Source organism: Astatotilapia calliptera, chromosome 22 (genome assembly GCF_964374335.1).
Source record: "Astatotilapia calliptera chromosome 22, fAstCal68.1, whole genome shotgun sequence".
NCBI lineage: Eukaryota > Metazoa > Chordata > Actinopteri > Cichliformes > Cichlidae > Astatotilapia > Astatotilapia calliptera.
Window position 1 is genome coordinate 16,072,388 of NC_137442.1, and position 19,161 is coordinate 16,091,548.

General features: G+C 38.6%; 1 protein-coding gene across 1 annotated transcript in view; it reads left to right on the forward strand.

Annotated features, from left to right (window-relative positions):
* Nucleotides 1-19,161, forward strand: part of LOC113014246 (teashirt homolog 1-like) — a 143,721-nt gene that overhangs the window by 1,014 nt on the left and 123,546 nt on the right. The window lies entirely within an intron of this gene.

Here is a 19,161-nt window from a genome sequence, read left to right on the forward strand (position 1 = left end):
AACAGTTACAAATTCTATTTAGATAAGTCAGTGGGATTTTTTTTTTTGGGGGGGGTTGATGATGCTAACCAAAAAAGCCACTCATTTGTTACACTGAAGTGCACATTTTAAAACAAACTGAAAATCAGACCACAAACTGTTACGCGTTTGTTTTCCAATGAAACAAGTATTTGTTCAAATATCCAGAGTCCATGAACTCTGAACAGTTTCTTTTTGTTCAGTTTTGTTACTTATACTCAGTAGATGGGGGGGAAAGTGTGTTTTAGAACACAGCATGACAGAGAACAGGAAATGAAAATATTCTCTGATGGAAAATATTTGATATACATTTTGACAAGCGCACTCAAAGATTAAAGAAATAAAAGGTCCAGTTATTCTGAGGAAAAAATAATAATGACAAAAAAATGGCAACTGATGTCTTAATGGAAAAATACTGATTAGTGGGGGGAGGGGGGGGGGATAAGCAGATAACCTGATTTCTGCCATGTGATGCATACATGGGGAAATCTGACTTGTAGGTGCGTAAGAAGGGATACTCCCAAAACAGGTTTTGATTGTAAGTGGATTTGCTGTTCTTGTAAATACGAACTTTGACCCCTTACAAGTGTAGCGGAAGGAGGATTAGCCTCATGTTTATTCAGCAGGTGTAACAGCCTCTGGGACAAATCACGCTCAAGAACGGCTGTCGCCCCTGGAGACTGAGCGAAACACCTAAGGGTGTGGAGCTAAATATGGAAATTGCAAGACATGCTACAATATGCATATTCACTATTGTACAGTTCTTCATAATAAAAGGAGCTCCTTGTCCACATTGTAAACTGTACTGTCCACTATTTACAAATACAGCTGTGCAGATTTGAAGCTATTGATATCTGAGGAATGAGTATAAAAGAATCTCCAACTCGTGTCTTTGTTAAATTTCATGCTTTTCTGTTTTGCCCATATACCCGCAGAGTGACTGAGAGCCGTGTCTGTGTTTTGTGCCTGCCTACCACAATGCTCTGTTTGCTCAGGTTTGCTTAACTGCGGCTGAAGTTGTCACTGTTAATGTGGGTTTGTATTCAATCATCCTGTCAGCTTCTGAGAGGTACGTGAGTGACAGATTTAAGAGGAAGACGAACTGGGGGCTAAATTCAAGGAGAGCGATTTCTTTCCAGTCAACGTAAGATCTCAGACAGATGGGTGTTAGCTGCCGAAAGTTAGACAACACCGTCTGGTCCAGTAAACGCATTGACAGTGATCAACAAAGAAGTGTTGTCTTACCTTTTTCTTTTTCTGTTTTTAAAAATCGTCTTCGGTCTCAAAGATCAACTGCTCGCCTCTCTTTTTTTTACTTGCGTTCGTCAAATGTTCACTGTCTTTTTTGTGTGTGTCTGTGTAAAGCTGCTGAAGTAAATGAGATTTCCCAAAGAGCTATGTTCGCAGAGAAGCACTCAAAGTGATATTGACATGTTGTCAAGCCAGAGCCTCTCTCTAAGGACATCTTGGGTTGTTGACGGCCCTGAGCTGCGATCATGATTTTTTTCCCCTTCTGCTGTTGAGTAATTTCAGCTTGTCTCCTAGAAATGATTTGATTCTCCTATTTTTAGTCCAAACTCCTATCTTCCTCAGTCAACTCAGTCAGAAGTTGTCTAGAAACACCTGCTATGAGCATCCTTGGAGATCACCTGTCTGCAATCTGGTCAATTGAGGGTTTATTTGAGCTAGAAATGAGAATTATGATTATTGGGGTAAAGAGGAAAGTAAGGTGAGACTTGTTGTTGTTTTAAAATCTGACTGGAAGATTGTTGAAAGATTTTGTGCTGTTTAGTGATCTATTAGTGGAGTCCTTGTCTTTCTCCTGTAGGTGGATATCGAGTATCCTCCGTGGATCTGTCTTGGAGAATAGCAAAGCAGACTGAACATGTCCGACAAGGCTTTGAAACGTTAGGCCCAGAAATTAGGTTATCAGTCAAAATACAGGCAGCCGTTCCTCGAGGAACTCAAGCTGCTATTTAGAATACCTTTGTCATTCAGTCATTCAATGATGTTCTGGAACATCAGTGGTTGGGATTGCACATTTAATACTACATCTGTCTACTTCTAGTTCTGCTTTTTTCCTTGATGCCTCATGTCAAACACTGGCTGTACCAATGTCTAGATGGCATATACTTCTGTTAATTATTATATTCTATTGATCTTTCAACTCGATTGGAGCTGTTGGGCACATTTTGGCTTGTTGTTCTAGCAAGGTTAAGTTTTTACACACAGTAGCTCAATAATTTCACATTTAAACCTGTGCTACGTGGCAGTATTACAGATTAAATCCTTTCCTATGTATTTATCAAGATTGTTCAACCTGAAACATGTCTCGCTGTTAGCTTCTCAGCTCGTGTAAGTGATTCAACCTAACTTTGTCACCGAAAATTAGGCTGGCAAGGTTGGTAGGACTGATCTGAACCAAAACAATGGACTGACAGATGCTAACGTGCGCCACAGAGCCAAAGGAACAAGTCAGAGTTAAGTGATTAAGTTTCACCACCACGATAGTCATTTAACAAATTTCCTTTCTTTGTTCATGTAAAGATATGACTAGTGGTGATTTTAATCTAAAAGTGATTGTATGTGAAAAAGAGAACATGTTGTTAATTAGTTTTAAATGTACTTTTACGTTATCTCATCTATAAAAATCTACAACCCTTTCGATAGAAGAACGTGGCTTCATGGTGTGTCAATCGTCTGATAATGAAATGGGACATTTGTGCAGTATGAAAAAGACATATTGCCATCATGTCGCAGTTACCCTCAGGATGAAGATGCACAGTCAGAGCCCTGCAAGGTTGAATGGTCGAGGTCATCAGGCAGCTGGGTGACATATTGGTCTGATATTTGGCTCTTTGGGCACCTCGTGGGCCTTCACCCCCACATCTACTCATCCCTTCCGGAAGCACATGAGGCCAGACTAGCTCAGATGAGGAGCTCATGGCTGTTGACCATAAAAAGAACATCAGGGCAATGAGGCACAAAGAAAAGAAGGGAAAGTGTAGAATACAGAGGTGGATGAAGGTGGGGGAAAAGAGAGGGAATCAAGGGTAAATTGAGTACACCTAAAGATGAAAATGCGAGAGCCTGATGAGAGCAAAGGATAGAATAAGAAGAAGGAAGATAAGTATATGGCACAGGGAGACAGGAGGAGAGAAAGAGAGATTGTGCACTTGGGCCAAATGGGAGCTGCACTGCTCCAGCTGTGACCATAAAACAGCAGGTGGATGCCATCATTAGGTGTCGCAGATAAAGCTGTGTGGCTCTGTTGTTGCCAGGCACTCATCCACTCTAGAATCAAGCGTTTGTGCCATGACATAAAACATGACATTGGAAAGAAGAAGAAAAGCCAATTACACAACTTAAAAACAAAAAGTGCAGTGGAGTACAGGCTATGTATATGCCTTTAGAGCTGAAGACTTTGAGAAATAATTGACTTATTTTTGGCCACTGTGTCAAAACGGAGCTTGATCTTGCTTCTTCATTGGAAATTACATTTTATATTAAAGTAGACTGAACATTTTGGGAGTTTTGTTATAAAACTACATGAATTAAACAGTGTATGTTGACACCCTGTATCAGTTGCATTGTTTGTGCTTTAATCAAATGGATGAAATTATATTATTTCTTGAAACACCCTTCAGTCGTGTTCCAACTTATCAGCATTTTACAAAACCACTTGATCCTATTTTAATTAGGACTGCTGTAATCTAATTATGTGAAATGTTTGCAAGATGGTACACCCCACCCACCTTCGTCTGCTCTTGTTTTTTCTTCCATGTAAGATGGTGCAAGAGATTGGAATTTCGCTGGAAGTGTACCTAAGAGCTGTCATCTGGGATGATAGTTTGATGGCAGATGAGAGGTGCCATTGCAGCACCCTCCAGGTGCCCTCAGGGCTAAATGGATGGCTGCAACATGGCACTTTCAGAGGGTGCTTCTTCACTCTGATTTGTCTTCACTAGCTGTGTTTTCCCCGGCATTAGCAGACATGTCTATTTGGAATGCATCACTCTTTTAAACTTTCTGTGTCCCAGCTTTGCACTAACCTCAAAGATACGGCATAGTATTCATAGTCTAACTACAGCAAACTGACATTAAGGGTAATCATTGACCGTAGTTACTGTGTTCAGTATTAGCGGTTTGAAAGTTAGTACAATAGCTCCTCATTCTTATTTAGATCGATGACTGACATGCTTGAAATCACTGAACTCTTAAATCCTTAACGAGAGATGGTTCCCAACTCAGCTTCTTTGCTCTTGTTTTTGTTTTTGCTCGCTTTTATGAATACAATATATTCATTCAATTAACTGTTGTAGACAGAAGAAACTTGTTAAATTGAAATATAGTCAATCAGTGCTAACAACCACTCACTGAGAATCGCTGTGATGTGGATGATCTTCCTGATTCTGTTGTTTTGACTGCAGCAGCTCACGATGCATCTTTTGAGTTTTTGATTGGTCTTTCACTGGAGTTCAGTCTTTTTCCCTCAGTGGCCTCAGCGGGGAGCGAAGTGGTGTGTGGAAGCATGTCATCCCCTGATTTCCTTTTAAAAAGCCGACCCTGATGCTTTTAAATACATCATCAAGGCAATGGGCTGTCCAAGTCGGTTACAAGTTAACCAAATAAACACTGACAATGAAATTAATAATGCATATTGTTTGCGAATGCCTCAGCTGGATGATTTGACTGATGTATGCAAAGATGGTAATTTATTGAAAGTAAATTCATGTAATTGTGCAGCGGAACTTGATGAAGCAAAAGAAGGTGTCAGCACGGCTTCCATCATCATCAGAAGAAAGAAATCATTAAAGAGCAAAAACAAATCCAACTTCAAAGGACGGTGCAGAACAAACACTTATTTTATGGATGTGTTTCATTTAGACCAAAGTTCAGAACGGCTGTTATGGTAAATATGTCAGATTTGTTGTTAGTTGTTTGTGGATGTGATAGTTTTGGTTTATTTATTTTTCTCACAGTCCACAGGGATATAAATGCTCACTCTGCACATATCAAAGAAGTCAGTGTAAATTTGATTTGAAGATCAGGGGAAACAAGAGCTAAAATGTAGTTGTCATTGTCGAGACACATTTCCACAACGAGAAGCTCCAGTGGCAAGACAATCACAGCGCCCGACTTGGTTAAGATAGTTTACATCTTCGCTAGTCTCTTTAATAATCATCATGTCAGCAAAATGTGTAAGAATTATGCATTTTGCTTGCTACATTTAAGTAGAACAACTGCCAAACAAATTTTCCTACTGTTATGAGTTATTTAAAAGAATAGTTGTGCATTTTAGTGGAGCTTTGGTAATATAATCTGGACCAGATTTGTTGACCCGAGTGACCCGTGCTTGCTAGATTTCATAAGACCGTCTTGATTCCATGAAGATATCCTCAGTATGTGAGCCCGCAGCAGGAGAACAGGCAGACAGTCATGAGTTTACCGGATCCGTATTCTCTTCTAAAGCTTTGGAGCTGTGTTGCAATATGAGAAGGAAAATACATTTAAGTTGTGTCTAGGTCCTGTAATTTAATACACTACCTTTCAAGACAGAATCAGTATGATGGATGAGTTATAACAAGTAGAAGACCAACATTTTTCTCTTCAAAACTGAAACACTGAACTGGGTCCCAAATGGCCAAGCCCAGAGCTTTTGTACATCTAATCCATCCCACTGCCATGTTCTTAGGATTTCCTGCTTTATGTACACTATTTTTCAGAATGCTACAAGCACTATAACAAAATATAGTAAACCGAACATTTTAAAGCCTCAGTCACAGAAAGTCCAGTCACTAGGGAAAAATGCAGATTCACTGACTGGTTGCCAAGCGGTTGCTGGACCCCAACCGGTCGCCACTCCTTGAGCCTGGTTCTGCCGGCGGTTTCTTCCTGTTTAAAGTGAGTTTTTCCTTCCAATATAAATAAATAATAATAATAAATAATAAATATAAAGCACCTATGGCGGCTGTTGTTGTGATTTGGCGCTGTATAAATAAAACTGAATTGAATTGGATGTTTTTTCACTGTTGCTAGGTGAAATTAGTCATTAAGAGGCTGTTGCACTAAAAGATTTGCATGGAAGATGGCAATTTGTCTGCAAATATTTGCCAACTACTTGCTGAGTGGTAAACGTGCCAGCATGAGTAATGTTTGGCTTCATTGTAAAGGTTTTGCTACTGCAACTATTTCTGTGATGGTGATTGCTTAATTTCCGGTTTGTCACAACTCCTCAGTGACAAGTGTGTAGACAAGTCAGCATTTTGCATGCCAATTAATGAAATTGTAGCAATCTGACACCAGTTTTACAACTGCCAGCAACCTCTTGGCAGCAAGTGTAACCGTCTTTCCCTTGGTAGTAGCCACAGACGTTTCAATGTTAGTCAGTTAGCAAAATAACCTCAAATTATGAAAATACAGAGTCTTTAGGTTCAGGACAAGATTTTTGGTTATAGAAAGCAACCCGTGTAAATAGCAAAGAGGACACATTCGATGTGTTTCGATGAAACAGGAATTTTTATCTGGCAACAGGTAACAGGACAAGTATATTCGTCATGCTATGCTATTTAATTATTTTATAGTTTTTATTAATATAAGTACAGAAAAGCCATCTTTAACCTGACTTGCATCCGCCTGTGGTAATAAGCCTTTCTGAGAGCACGTGTTATTCCCTTGAAAGTTATAAATGAGTCTTTAAATATTTGACAGAAATTGAAAAAGAACTTTGTTCGTCTTTGCTTCTACATCAGAATGGCCTACTTCTGCAAGGGTCTGTCAGACAGAATTTGACAATTTATGTTGAATATGAATAAAGTATCCCATATGTTCTGGACACATATTATCCGTGCATTATTAAAAGCGATTTTCTGTCAGCCATTAATTAAAGCTTGTGAAAACACAATAAAACAATGAGATGTTGGACATGATTAAAGAAACTGTAGTTTGCTGAAATCATATAAAGAGTAATGAGATAAGAGAATAAATTATTGTCAGTCAGTGTCTTTTACATTCTTTGTTGGCACTGGCGAGCGAGCTACTTCTGATTGAAGGAGTCTTTGTTGTAACTAATTTGAATATTTGAATAGTTTGTATATTAAACGTTCTGGCATGTAAAAGCTCACGATGGTGCTGTATGACTATGATGTCTGTGTCTGAATGTTGAGGGCACCCTTAACAGACGTATGCTGACGTCTCTCTTTGTTATGCACTATCTCATCATATTCTCCAAGTTACCGTGTTGCAGAATGAAGGGGAACAGGATCAAGGGCCCAAATGCAGAAACACACCTAGCAGGCAGTAGCCGTTGACTGATTTTAATTATGACCAAATGAAGCTTATAAGTAGACATGCACAGGACAGGTGGAATACAAAGACAGGAAGAGAGAAAGGTGGGAAACGGAGTTCATTAATAAGTGACCTGAGAAGGCATTAAAATCTGAGGGCGTCTGGTGGGCAGAAAGGGAAAATTACTCACTATGTTTATAGTGCAGCGTAATTTACTAATTAGAACAAAAATAAAGGTTCGGGAGACCACAACATCATAGATTTTGCACCAATACCGGTAAAGTTACACAATTTACAATAACAACTTAATGCCATCATAAAAATAATAAAAAAAATAGCAACAAAACCAACCCACTCATATACAAAATTATTAACCTATATACATTTAAACTCCATTATTACAAACATTTAATTACATTTAATTTTGAGTCACTAACATGGTGGTAAAAGTCTGTTTCATGTAAAATATTAACACTGTATTTTGCTAGAAGGACAGACTTAAGTGGCCTACAAAACTTACTATTAGGTATGACATCTGTTAAATTATGCTAGCTTAAGCATTGTCGCAATCTTAGCCAATTTTAAAGTATGGACCTGGCTCTCTCACAAAAAAATCTAAAGGTCATGTGTATTAATGGATAACAGTGCAAAGCACTTCCATACTACCTTTCTTATCTAGAAGTTACTGCAGAGCTAACACACCTGCTGCACTAGTCACCATCTTCCAAGTGTAGTTTCTCCTTTGCTTGTGGGTTTTCTTCTTTTTCTTTAGCGTCTAAGGACAGAGTAGAACACTTGTAGCCATATGGATACATATATGCATGTTGCCTACTGTATGGTACTTTAAAAAAAACAAGGTTTTCCCCTTACATGTATCTTCTCCACAGATGTCAACACGTAGTGCATGAACACAACTTTTGAATTTAACTGTGCATTTTTTTACTCAAAGATTTAAACTGCTCCACTTGCTCCTCTAAACCTGAGCTGATATAGCTTTAAAAAAAACTGCTTTGAGCAGTTTGCTTTACAGCTACAAAAAAACAAAACAAAAAAAGCACTGATAAAAATGTTGAGTGTACCTAATAACACACTGTGGAATTTTCTTGCTTGGAATTTGGATGAATGAATGGTGATGAAGAATTGGAAAAGGTAGAGTGAAATCTCTCATCAGTTATTCTTCTCTGTCTTTCGGCATATTAATTTGATTTCAAACCGCCAAACATGGTGTCATGGTTTTCTGACAGGGCCTTGGGAGAGAGTTTATCTCATCATTAATTAAGTATCATATTTCCCTACATGCTGCCTGTGCTTAATTAGGAAGAGGGGGTCATTTGGGAGGGCTTATTAACTGGAACAAATTTGTTAAAGGAAGGAGACCGAGACAGATAAAGAGAGGGAGAGAGAGTGAGGGGAGAGGGGCGCCTCTGGGTTCAGTCGTCACTGACAAGGCTTGGCTTCCGTGATTGATAACTGCACCAGTCACCGCTCGAGTCAAACTGGGAGAGATGAAGGAGTAACTGGGGAAGAAACGGAGGGGAAGAGAGGAAATCTAGGGGGAAGGCAGAGGCAAAGGGGTGGGGGGCTGTGAGGAAATGATTGGAGACATATGCTAGCTCTCAAGCAAGATAGAGTTAGACAGAGAGGAGGGAGATGTAGGACGAAGAGGGAGGGACACTGAGATATGAAAACAAAGAGAGAAACGGAGAGAAGGGGATGCTGGGAGATGAGATTGATTGCAGCGCTGGGCCACGTCACAGAAGCTTTATTTATCGTATCCCAACCTCCCCGCTATTCACCTGGTATTTTTAGAATGCTAGTTGTGATGGAAATTGGAAAAAATGTTAAGTGCACTGTTTGAGCGTGTCGTATTCTCAACTCCAATCGAGTCTATTCTGCATGCGTGCTAAAAGCCAATACGGCAATGGTGTCAGATTCATGGGTGACACTGTTTCCCATTTCCCTAATTCGCTCCGACAGAATGGGTTTGGCCAGGCCAGTAAAACAACAGATGTTTTGCTCAAATGTGACAAGCGGATTGCCAGAAATTCCCAGTGGCGGTGCATGTGTTTGGAGCTGACCTAGCACAAGTTTTAGCAAACTGGGAACAGCAGGGGATGATGAGACTTTTGGGCACAACAGTGGCAGGACATCAAAAATTTAAGCCAAACCAAAAATAGCTGAAGCTTTATTTTATATGGTGTCTTATTGCTGAGTTTCAACAACATACACCTAATTCATGACTCATCCCAGAGTAGTCTGTCTCTTAGCTGCTTAATTAGAAACTGTAGGTGGTGCAGTCTACCAGTCTTGGTTTGACGGGAGATGTACGTCGTGCTGAGGGATTGATGCATGGAATATATAAAAGACACAGTAGTTAATGACTGAGCCATGATGATGATGGAGTACAAAAATATTAGTAAGAACGAATCATTGCAATCATTAAAGTGAAACATCTTTGCATTGCACTTTCAGAGACTGGTAGGGCCTCTTTTTTTTTTTTCTTCTCGCCGACCTATCGTCCCACAGTTGAGTGGTTGAGCCCGTTTTTACTGTGATCCCACCTTCTTGCGTATCTGTGGAGAGTGGTGTGTATGTTTAGCATCACAGTGTCTCATTTGATTCATATTCTATACATGCATAGGAAAATACAACACAGACACCAGAAAATTGTTAGTTGCTCAAATCATGACAAAATGTTTCATATGTAATTCATTATTAGAAGAGAGCAAGCATCCAGTTTCATGTAATTATTCCACGTAGCCCACTTGAATGTCTCTGTTAAATGTTTACAGCATAATTCTTTTTTTTTTTGTGACAAAAACTTCACTTTAATCCAGTTTGTAGTTAAAAATGCTACCTTGTGAAAAAGGTCTATTTAGTCCTGTGAAAAACAAAGTACAAGTAAGAAGGTAAGTAACAGCCAAGTGCTGGGTATCAAATGCACTTGATTAACTGAACCACCTCTATAAACGCCAAAGTTTGTCCACCTTTTCTTGTGTACAATATTACGTTTGTTAACATAATGTCCACACAATTGAAAGGCTAGAACGTCCTCATACGAAGGTGAGACTAATGCTCAGAGTCTTTTTGTAACAGTTACCATAAGAAACTCTTATCTCTAAAAAACATGGCCGCAAATATGCATCTGAAAAAGACACAAGACAAGTGGAGTCGTTTTGCCAGAATGTGCAGTGCCATGTTTGGTGAAAACCAAACGTAGCATATCAGCACGGTCACAGTAATGATGGGATGATGCTTTAGGCTTGCCACAGGGCACTTTTCAGTCTGTAAGTTCAGTTGAAACTATTCAAAAGTCACATGTGAGGCGATCTGCCCGACAGCTAAAGCTTGGCTTAAATTTAACAGGACTTTGATCCCCAGCAAATAAAAACCAGGATGGCTGAAAAAGAAAAGAATAACGTTGTTACAAGGTCTAGACCTCAACGTCACTGAAAGCTCTTATAAGAGCGGTGCATAAAGAAGTGCCCAGAATTCCCCCACAGTGCTGTGGAAACTTGGTAAAGTCATACATAGCAATTACTAATGATCATTAATTGCTATTGTTATTGATTATTAATGTTATGGTTGCTAAAGATGGTTCTATAAGCGAATGAATCATGGGACGCACTTTGTTTTTCACAGGACAAAGAAACCTATGTAAACTGTCATTTTCACATGACTATTAATGTTGGCGTTCTTAGTGTACATTATGTAGCAAAGGGCTTTTTTTCATTTCATTCATAGGCATGTGTATGAATAGAAACCAGTTGTTCAATGTCCTTTTGTCTCCTTTTCAAAAGAAAATAAAGCAAGAAAATCTATGCCAATAACCAGAGCAACACATTCTGGCCTGTTGGAGAAAAACAAACTTTATTGGTCTGAGCAACATTTTCATGTAGCTGCACTGCAAACTTCTGAGAGCCATTAAATGTTGAGTGGACTGTCTTTGAAGGCAGGGGCAAATGCTGCTTCATTGATTGACAGGGTTGGCCTTGCCTTAATAGAACATAATTGGGCAATTTTGAAGGGTCTCTGAGAAATGACCAAATAATAACACATGACTTGTCTTGAGACTTGTTTTCTCAGATAATTGTGCAAAAAGCATCTGGCACACCATTAGTTCCATTTTCACATTAGAATAATAATCCTTTTGAACTAATAAACTCACTCAAATGTCTGTACTTGGGTGGCGAGGGCTGCAAAAAAAAGTAAATACTGTATGCTCCACAAAGAAAGTGGGGAGAAAAGGGATTTTAGGGAGGTAGAAGCAAGATAACAAGATGTAGACTTCTTCATTGTGACAAAAATTACATTTTCACCCTTCACACTTCACAAGCGTTTTATCCATCAATTCAAAGACGGTTTTTCAAATCACAATAGCAGAATATGCACAAAAAAACCTCGTTGAAAACACTTGTCATCGTGACTCCTCTCCTTTGGTGTTTCTAAATGTCACAGCATTAATGAAAGTCAATTCTAAAAGATTACACTAAATTAAAATATAGCGCGAGACCTAAAAAAAATCCATCATCATGATGAATCAGTCTTTTCCAGTGTTTTTTCAATTACCAATGCTAATTGAGCTGCAGATGAATTTTCCTGCAAGTGCTGAAGAATGTTCGCTTAAAAAAAAAAAAGTAAAAGAAAAAAAAAGGGTCTTGTGCTTTGCCCTGCCTTCATACCTTTAATGTGTAGAACAATAATGTTTCCCCTGGGGGTTGTTATTGTTTTGGTCTTTGTAGCAATGAGAAATTGCACCAATATCATGTCTCAAATTAAAGGATAATTAAAAAAATGTTCTTTCAAAGTTATTGCCGTCCATAAAACTTTGATTAGGCAAACATTAGCCACATTAGGGCTTAATGGCCATTGCCCCTGTGATTACCATCAACAATTTTATGTACTGCACAAAGCATATGAGCAAATGAATAATTAAGGATGGAGGGGGGGGGAAAGAGTTTGAAAGAAGCAATAACACAGATAATATTGGGTTGTTTTTTAAGAACAGTGTGTGTGGTAGGTAAAGTGAAGCGGTGTACTTCAGACAGCCTTGTTCCCAGTGACCGCATGACGGTATCTTATATATATGACTCAAGAAATTGAACATTTTTCAGCTGTGATTACACACCTAACATTTAACTTAAACATATAACTGCTGTATAATCATATGGGTTATATTTAAAATCACTCAATTTTTTTTTAAAGTGTAATTTTGCACCTTTTATTGGCGAGGCGAATCCTAGATTTAAAAAGGAAAACTTATTAGAGCTGAAACGTTACTGTTGCACAAGCTAGAATCCAGTCTGGATTTGTTCAAACAGTAGTGCAGAATTCTAGGATCAACGGCACTATCAGCAAGCATTCAGTCGCACTTTTGTCCTGTAGTTAACTTAAATTATGTTTTTGAAATATTGTCCAGGTGCACTCTAACGCTGCAGACAGGTTTTCCTTCCACATCCCATTGACTTCAAGTCAATTTAAGTCGAGGTGCTGAGGGACAAATCCACAGTCCTTCTCTCCAAAGTGTTTGTCTTGCAGAGTTATAGTAATCTGTTGGCAAATTTCCCTTTTTTCACTCCGGAAAGGTAATGAACTGCTAACTGGGGAAACAAATTAGCTGAATTTCAATAAAACATTGTTCCTCTGTAGGAGGTACGTATGACTTAAATATTCGGTATTAACATAATTTTTAGGCTTTATATTAGTTAAAGGATTTTCTGCAGTTGAACTGATCTATTAACGCTTTCAGAAATAAATGCTACTTGAATCACTTGAATGTCATTGAATCTCAACATATATCCATCGACCTCTACCAAAGTTTCACCGTTCAAAACAGGTAGAGACTTAAGTTATCCTGTGTGCCATGCTGTTTATGTTTCCAGAAGTATTTATGAGCATTTTCATGGATACAGTGTTCATGCTGACAGTAGATCTGAGTGAGATGAAGATCAATTATATTTACTAATTGATCAGTTCTTTTTTTTTTAACCTTTTTTTTAACCTGTCCATAAGAAAAGAAAAATCTTTTTCTTTAAATTTGTCTTATTTGAAGCAATGCTTTAGTCCCTACAATGCTCAGTTTCCACACGATATTAAATCCAAACTGGAGGGAGATAAGCGAGATTTTCTTTGTGCCCACTTCGGAATCCATAAATGATTATGCTTTCATGTTTCTTCGTGATCCTAATAAAGCAACAATGGCCTTCCATATCACCTGAAAAATAAGTCCAAGGACAATGGGCATTGCTTAGGAAAGGCGTGGCTGTCCACTTTGAGAAACGACGGGACCGAACAACCAAGATTAATGGAACTCAGATGGCTTTTAATTAGAGCAGCTGTGGTCATTAATTATCTGCCCACAGCACAAATATTTTTATATTTGGGCAAAGTGTTGATTTATTTGATTTTGTTTGCTGCTGGATCTAGATGAATGACTCTTCATTTCAAATTTTGCTAGCGCTAATAGAAAAGGAGAGGGGAAGATGTGTTCCCTAGTTGGTCAGTCTATTTCAAACATAATGTTGATGATGATATGACAGCGGACATGACATAAAGCACAGTAGTCTGAAATTCAGTTAATAAATCGTGTGACGCGTTGTGAATTATGCTTCATGTAAATACTGCATCATGGCTTCCACTGTGTCTACTACTTTAGAAGTACTGGTTTGTTAGAATGTTTATATAATTAACATGGACACTGTTTTATTAACAGAGATCATAGGTAGAAATTCCTGATCCAACTTACTTACATTATCCAACAAATGTAAGCCAACTGTAGTGGCAAAGACATTTAACACAACACTTGAATATCTACATTAGTCATCTGGTTAGACGAGGAGGTGTTGATGACAGATCCCATCTGTAATAAAATGAAACATAACAACTAGTGAAAATATGATTGATGAAAGAAATGTCATTTCCCCCATCATGTGGAAAGGTTTATATTTACTCAGTGAGTCCAAATTTTTTCTTTGTAAAAATCCAAACGTTGCTTTACTATAGATAATAACAATGTGAAAATTCATACGGTGCATCATGGTACTGTTTAAAGTATTGTAACGCTGAAAGAATTTCACCAGGGTTTATGTTAAATCATAAAACACCTTAAATTTAGCCTTAGCGCTTGGCAACCCAACGCTTTAACTTTGCAGGGTGGCTGTAGCTCAGGAGGTAGAGCAGGTCACCGACTGATTGGAAGGTTGGTGGTTTGATTCTTAGCTCCTCCAGTCTGCATGCCAAGTGTCCTTGGGCAAGATACTAATGCCAAGTTGCTTTCCTCTCCATCGGAGTATGAATGTGTGTGTGAATGTGGTTAGATAGTGCTAAGTTTAGAGAAAGTGCTTGTGAGAATGGGTGTGACTGGGTGAATGTGGCATGTTGTATAGTGCGCTTTGAGTACTCTGGGAGAGTAGCACTATATAAGAATCAGTCCATTTAACTTTATGTGGTCGACCACTTTGTAGCTGAGATACTGTTATTGTCATTCGCAGTTTACCATGGAGTGTCCAGTAGGGAAGATTTCACAACGTTTCACAAACTGTCTTGTTGCAAAAGTGAAATCCTGTTACAATAACAAGCTTGAATTCAGTCAGCTCTTAAAGACGACCCATTCTTTCACAAATATTTGTAAAGGCAGACTGCATGGCTAGGTGCTTGATGTTATACACCTGTGGCACTGGGACTGAAAACACCTCAATTCAAAGAGTTGTGGCCACAATACATAGAGTGAGGTTGATTCAGATCCACAGAGCGTGTGTCTGTTACTTCATTTTATATTATTGCCAAGCTGTTAACAAGACAAATGAACACATCTGATGACCCAGTTGATGAATTAGGTACAAGTTAAGGTCCATTCATAATAAAGCGTTCAGTAGTGGTCGTAAAATGTTTTTCTCTCTGCTCGTACTGGAGACAGGGTGCACATCTTTGATCAAGGCTCTCTTACAAAAAAGCAAAATGCATCCACATTTCAAACTTCAAATGTCAAGCTATCATAAAAAAGACACATCTGAATAGGGCTGCTCGATTATGGCAAAAATGATAATCACGATTATTTTCACTGAAATTGAGATCACGATTATTTGACGATATTTATTTAACCCTTTAAGACCTACTATAGAACCAAATCCGCCAGAGCTTATATTATTTTTATTTATTTTTTTTACATGCTGTAGTGCCATTTGTGGGAGCATTTCAAGTTGCTATACATCAATACAACTGTTATAGCCCATATTTTAATAATATGTATGCATTAAGTCCATAGTAATTACATAAATTGCAAAAAAGTGCAATAAACTACAAAAAAAATTGAAAATCGCTTTTGTTTTGTTTACATATATTTCTACTTGGAGAAATTTAAGAGGTTTATCCCTCAAAACTTTAAATACAATAAAGTTGCAAAAAATAGTTTACAACAACAGGAAATTTATTTTGAGTGTCTTCATAGTTTTATTTTGGAGATACAGTTTTTATATACTGCAGGAAAAACAAAAAACAATCCTATGATGCAAATTTGCAAAGAAAACAGCAGGTGCATCATTTCACTGTGGGAAGTGTTACGAACAGCTGATCGGATCGGCAAAGCGTGTTTCTGGAATATTATGTTTTTGTTCCTGCAAGCGCTTTTTATGCAATTTTTGCAAAGCTTTATGTGGAAGGAAACCGTGACCGAGGACAAGCTGATGGCATCAGATGTAAGTACAACTCCTCCGGTTTCATATGCAAAACAAATTATTGCGCTAGCTTACACGGTTCAGGTTCTACAGGGATTTAAAAATAGTTACACAAAACGGAGCGTGCTGCTCTGACCGGATTTAAAGGGTTAACAATGACTTTAAAAAATAATATAACATAGTGTGCAACACCACTGAAGTTGTTTTTTTTTTTACCTCTTTTCAACCAACGGCAGTCACTCTCCTCTCCAAATAACTCCTGCTTAGCTTTCCGAGCTTCCCTCGGGTCCTCTTAATCAGCGGTCTCCAACCTTTTTTGCGCCACGGACGGTTTATGCCCGACAATATTTTCACGGACCGGCCTTTAAGGTGTCGCGAATAAATGAGGGAGGGGCTAATAATCGGCTCAGTCATTTTTAATGATCGTTGAAAGCCCAGATCGTAATCGTGATTAAAATTCGATTAATTGAGCAGCCCTACATCTGAAACCTCACATTAAACCTGAACAAAATAACAAATGACATTTAACGACAGCTATCGTATACATTCATAAAACTGCCTCGGTGCATACGACAGGTTTCATAACCTGGTAATGATAGTCCACGTCACTCCTGTGCACACATCATTAAATATGGGTAACACAAGAGGTCGCAGTTTATGGATTTATGTAAAATTAGTAAATTTTATGTATCTGTTTCATTTGGTGACATGATTTGAGATCTTGCTCGGAGGTATTTGTGACGATGACGGATCTGGTTTGCACCTTCAACGTAATTGCAAACCTCTGAGACAATAAGTGATTATAATGAACAAATAATCCAGATATTCACCTGAACACGAGCTAGGGAAATACAATGGCGAGAGCAGAAATTAAAATTTAATTATTTACTGCACTCGAGCTTGGGAAGGCAATTAAGTATCTGAACTATGTGGCCGAGGGATATTTACTATTTCTTCATTGTAGTGTTTTTTTTTAAGTGTGGCAAGCTTTGATGCTATCACCTCCTTATTACCACTAGCAGTTTCCCACACAGCCTTTCCTGAAGTTAAACATGTGCATTTGTGTGAACACAGAAACGATACATCGTTCAGTGAATGCACTTAATGACAGACCGAAAGGCTGTCATTTTCACTCCTGAATTGCGATTATTAAATAATGGTATAACCTTTTTGGAAACACATATTTTATGGTCAATAGGCAAAAGTTGTTTATGAGCAAAATTTGAGGGGATGTGTTATAAAAGATTACAAAAGGAAATCTCCTGTTCCACCACATCCCAAAGGCGTTCTGTTGGGTTGAGATCTGGTGACTGTGGAGGCCACCCTTTGTCATTTGTGACATGATGTGTGCGTAGCCGGAATCAGCCTGAACCATGGAGCCGTGCTTTCATATTGTTCACAGCTATTGAATATTGCAGGGGCAGCACAGCGGTGAGGTTCTACCTCACTCTGAGAAGCTCGTGAGTTGGACTTCACCATCTGGCTGGGTCCTTTCCATGTTTGCATGATATGCAGTTACTGGGGTTAGGTTAATTCCAAAGTAAATTACATTTTAGTTATATAGCACCAAATCACAACAACAGTCACCTCACTTTAAGGTGTGAAGGTATGATAAAGACCCTACAATAATAACTTGCCCACAGGTGTGAATGTGAGTGTGTCTGTCTCTCTGTGTTAGACCTGCATCAGATTGGTGATTGACCTGGTGTCCCTAATAAAGTGGCTGTGAATGTACGTTCCAGTTCATCGCCATGAATAAATTCTGATCTGTGTGCAGAGTTGCTGGTAACGCTGAACTAGAAAAGACACACAAGACTGGAGACATGTAGTTCTGTTGGTGTGGTAAATGGACTGGTTCTTATATAGTACTTTTGTACTCTGTCTGAGCACTCAAAGCGCTCAGCTTATTCACACAAGCACTAACATATAGTCACATTTGTGGGGTTGCTCAAAGATATATGGAATGCAAACTGGAGCAGACAGGAATTGAACCACCAACCTTCCAATTAGTAGTTGACCTGCTCTACCACCTGAGCTACAGTCACCTCGATGGATTATTATGAGTTGATTTTTGGGGGGGCTGTGGTAACATTTGTTAGTCGCTACTGTATGCACCACATATCCTGGGATACTGATTTCTGTACTGGATTGTATTGGGATTAATGGCTTAAATGAGCCGTTTCATGTGGTTTAAAGAGCTTTTTTGAATATGCTATTAGGACCTTGAGCTGTAGTATTTGTACTAGGACTCGTAGTATAATTCACATTAGGTTCAGGTTAGACATCCCTAGTTTAATGGATACACACAAAGCCATTATCAGTGCTGTGGATCTGTGTGTTTTAATTGTATCTTGCAAAATATGAACAATGCTGTTCATCAAATAATTCAATTAAACGTAGTCATTGATCTTTTGTTTATAAAGTTTCCTTGTGAAGTATGAGTGCTGGTCAGGTTTTAATGTCCTATTATACACTGAATACCCAAAATTATTAAATACAGGAACTAAGTGGTTTTGTTGTTGTTGTTTTGTTTTTTTACTTCTTTTTTTGATGAAACACCAGCAGCAAACAAAACAAAATAAAACCTTATTTACATACAACATTCCCTAAGCCACTGCTTTTCTCATATGTGCAATTAAGGACAAAGCTGCAAGTGTTAATTTGCTTGATGTGCACTTCTCACAAGCAGCAGTGCCAGCTAAAACAAAACACCAGCACCAACCAACAACAACAATAACACCTGGAGGTTTTTCTATTAATTCTGGTTAACAAACACATCCTTGAAGAGGGACAGTGTTGTTTTTCCTATCACATATTTCTTCTCCATTCCCCGTGTTCCTAGATGTAATATGCATATGAACACTGGAGCCTGTCGGATATAGGAGATCAGACGAATCGTGGCGGGGATCAAAGGGAGCTATCTGATCTCATAAAATCATATTAAAACCGGTTGCCTCATTCCAAGACACCACGTATTGATCACAAAGGAGACAAGTCGGGAGTATTTTTTGGTTCTAAATAAAAATCGGGGGCCGATGAGAAGTGAATCAGGAAATATACGCGTGCTGGGGGTCATTAAAATTGCATGGCAGTCTATGTATTCCACAAACAATTGGGTGCTTAACTCGAGGGCAGAGAAATAAAAACACAAGGAACGCATGTTCATAATTGCTTCTTGTATCCC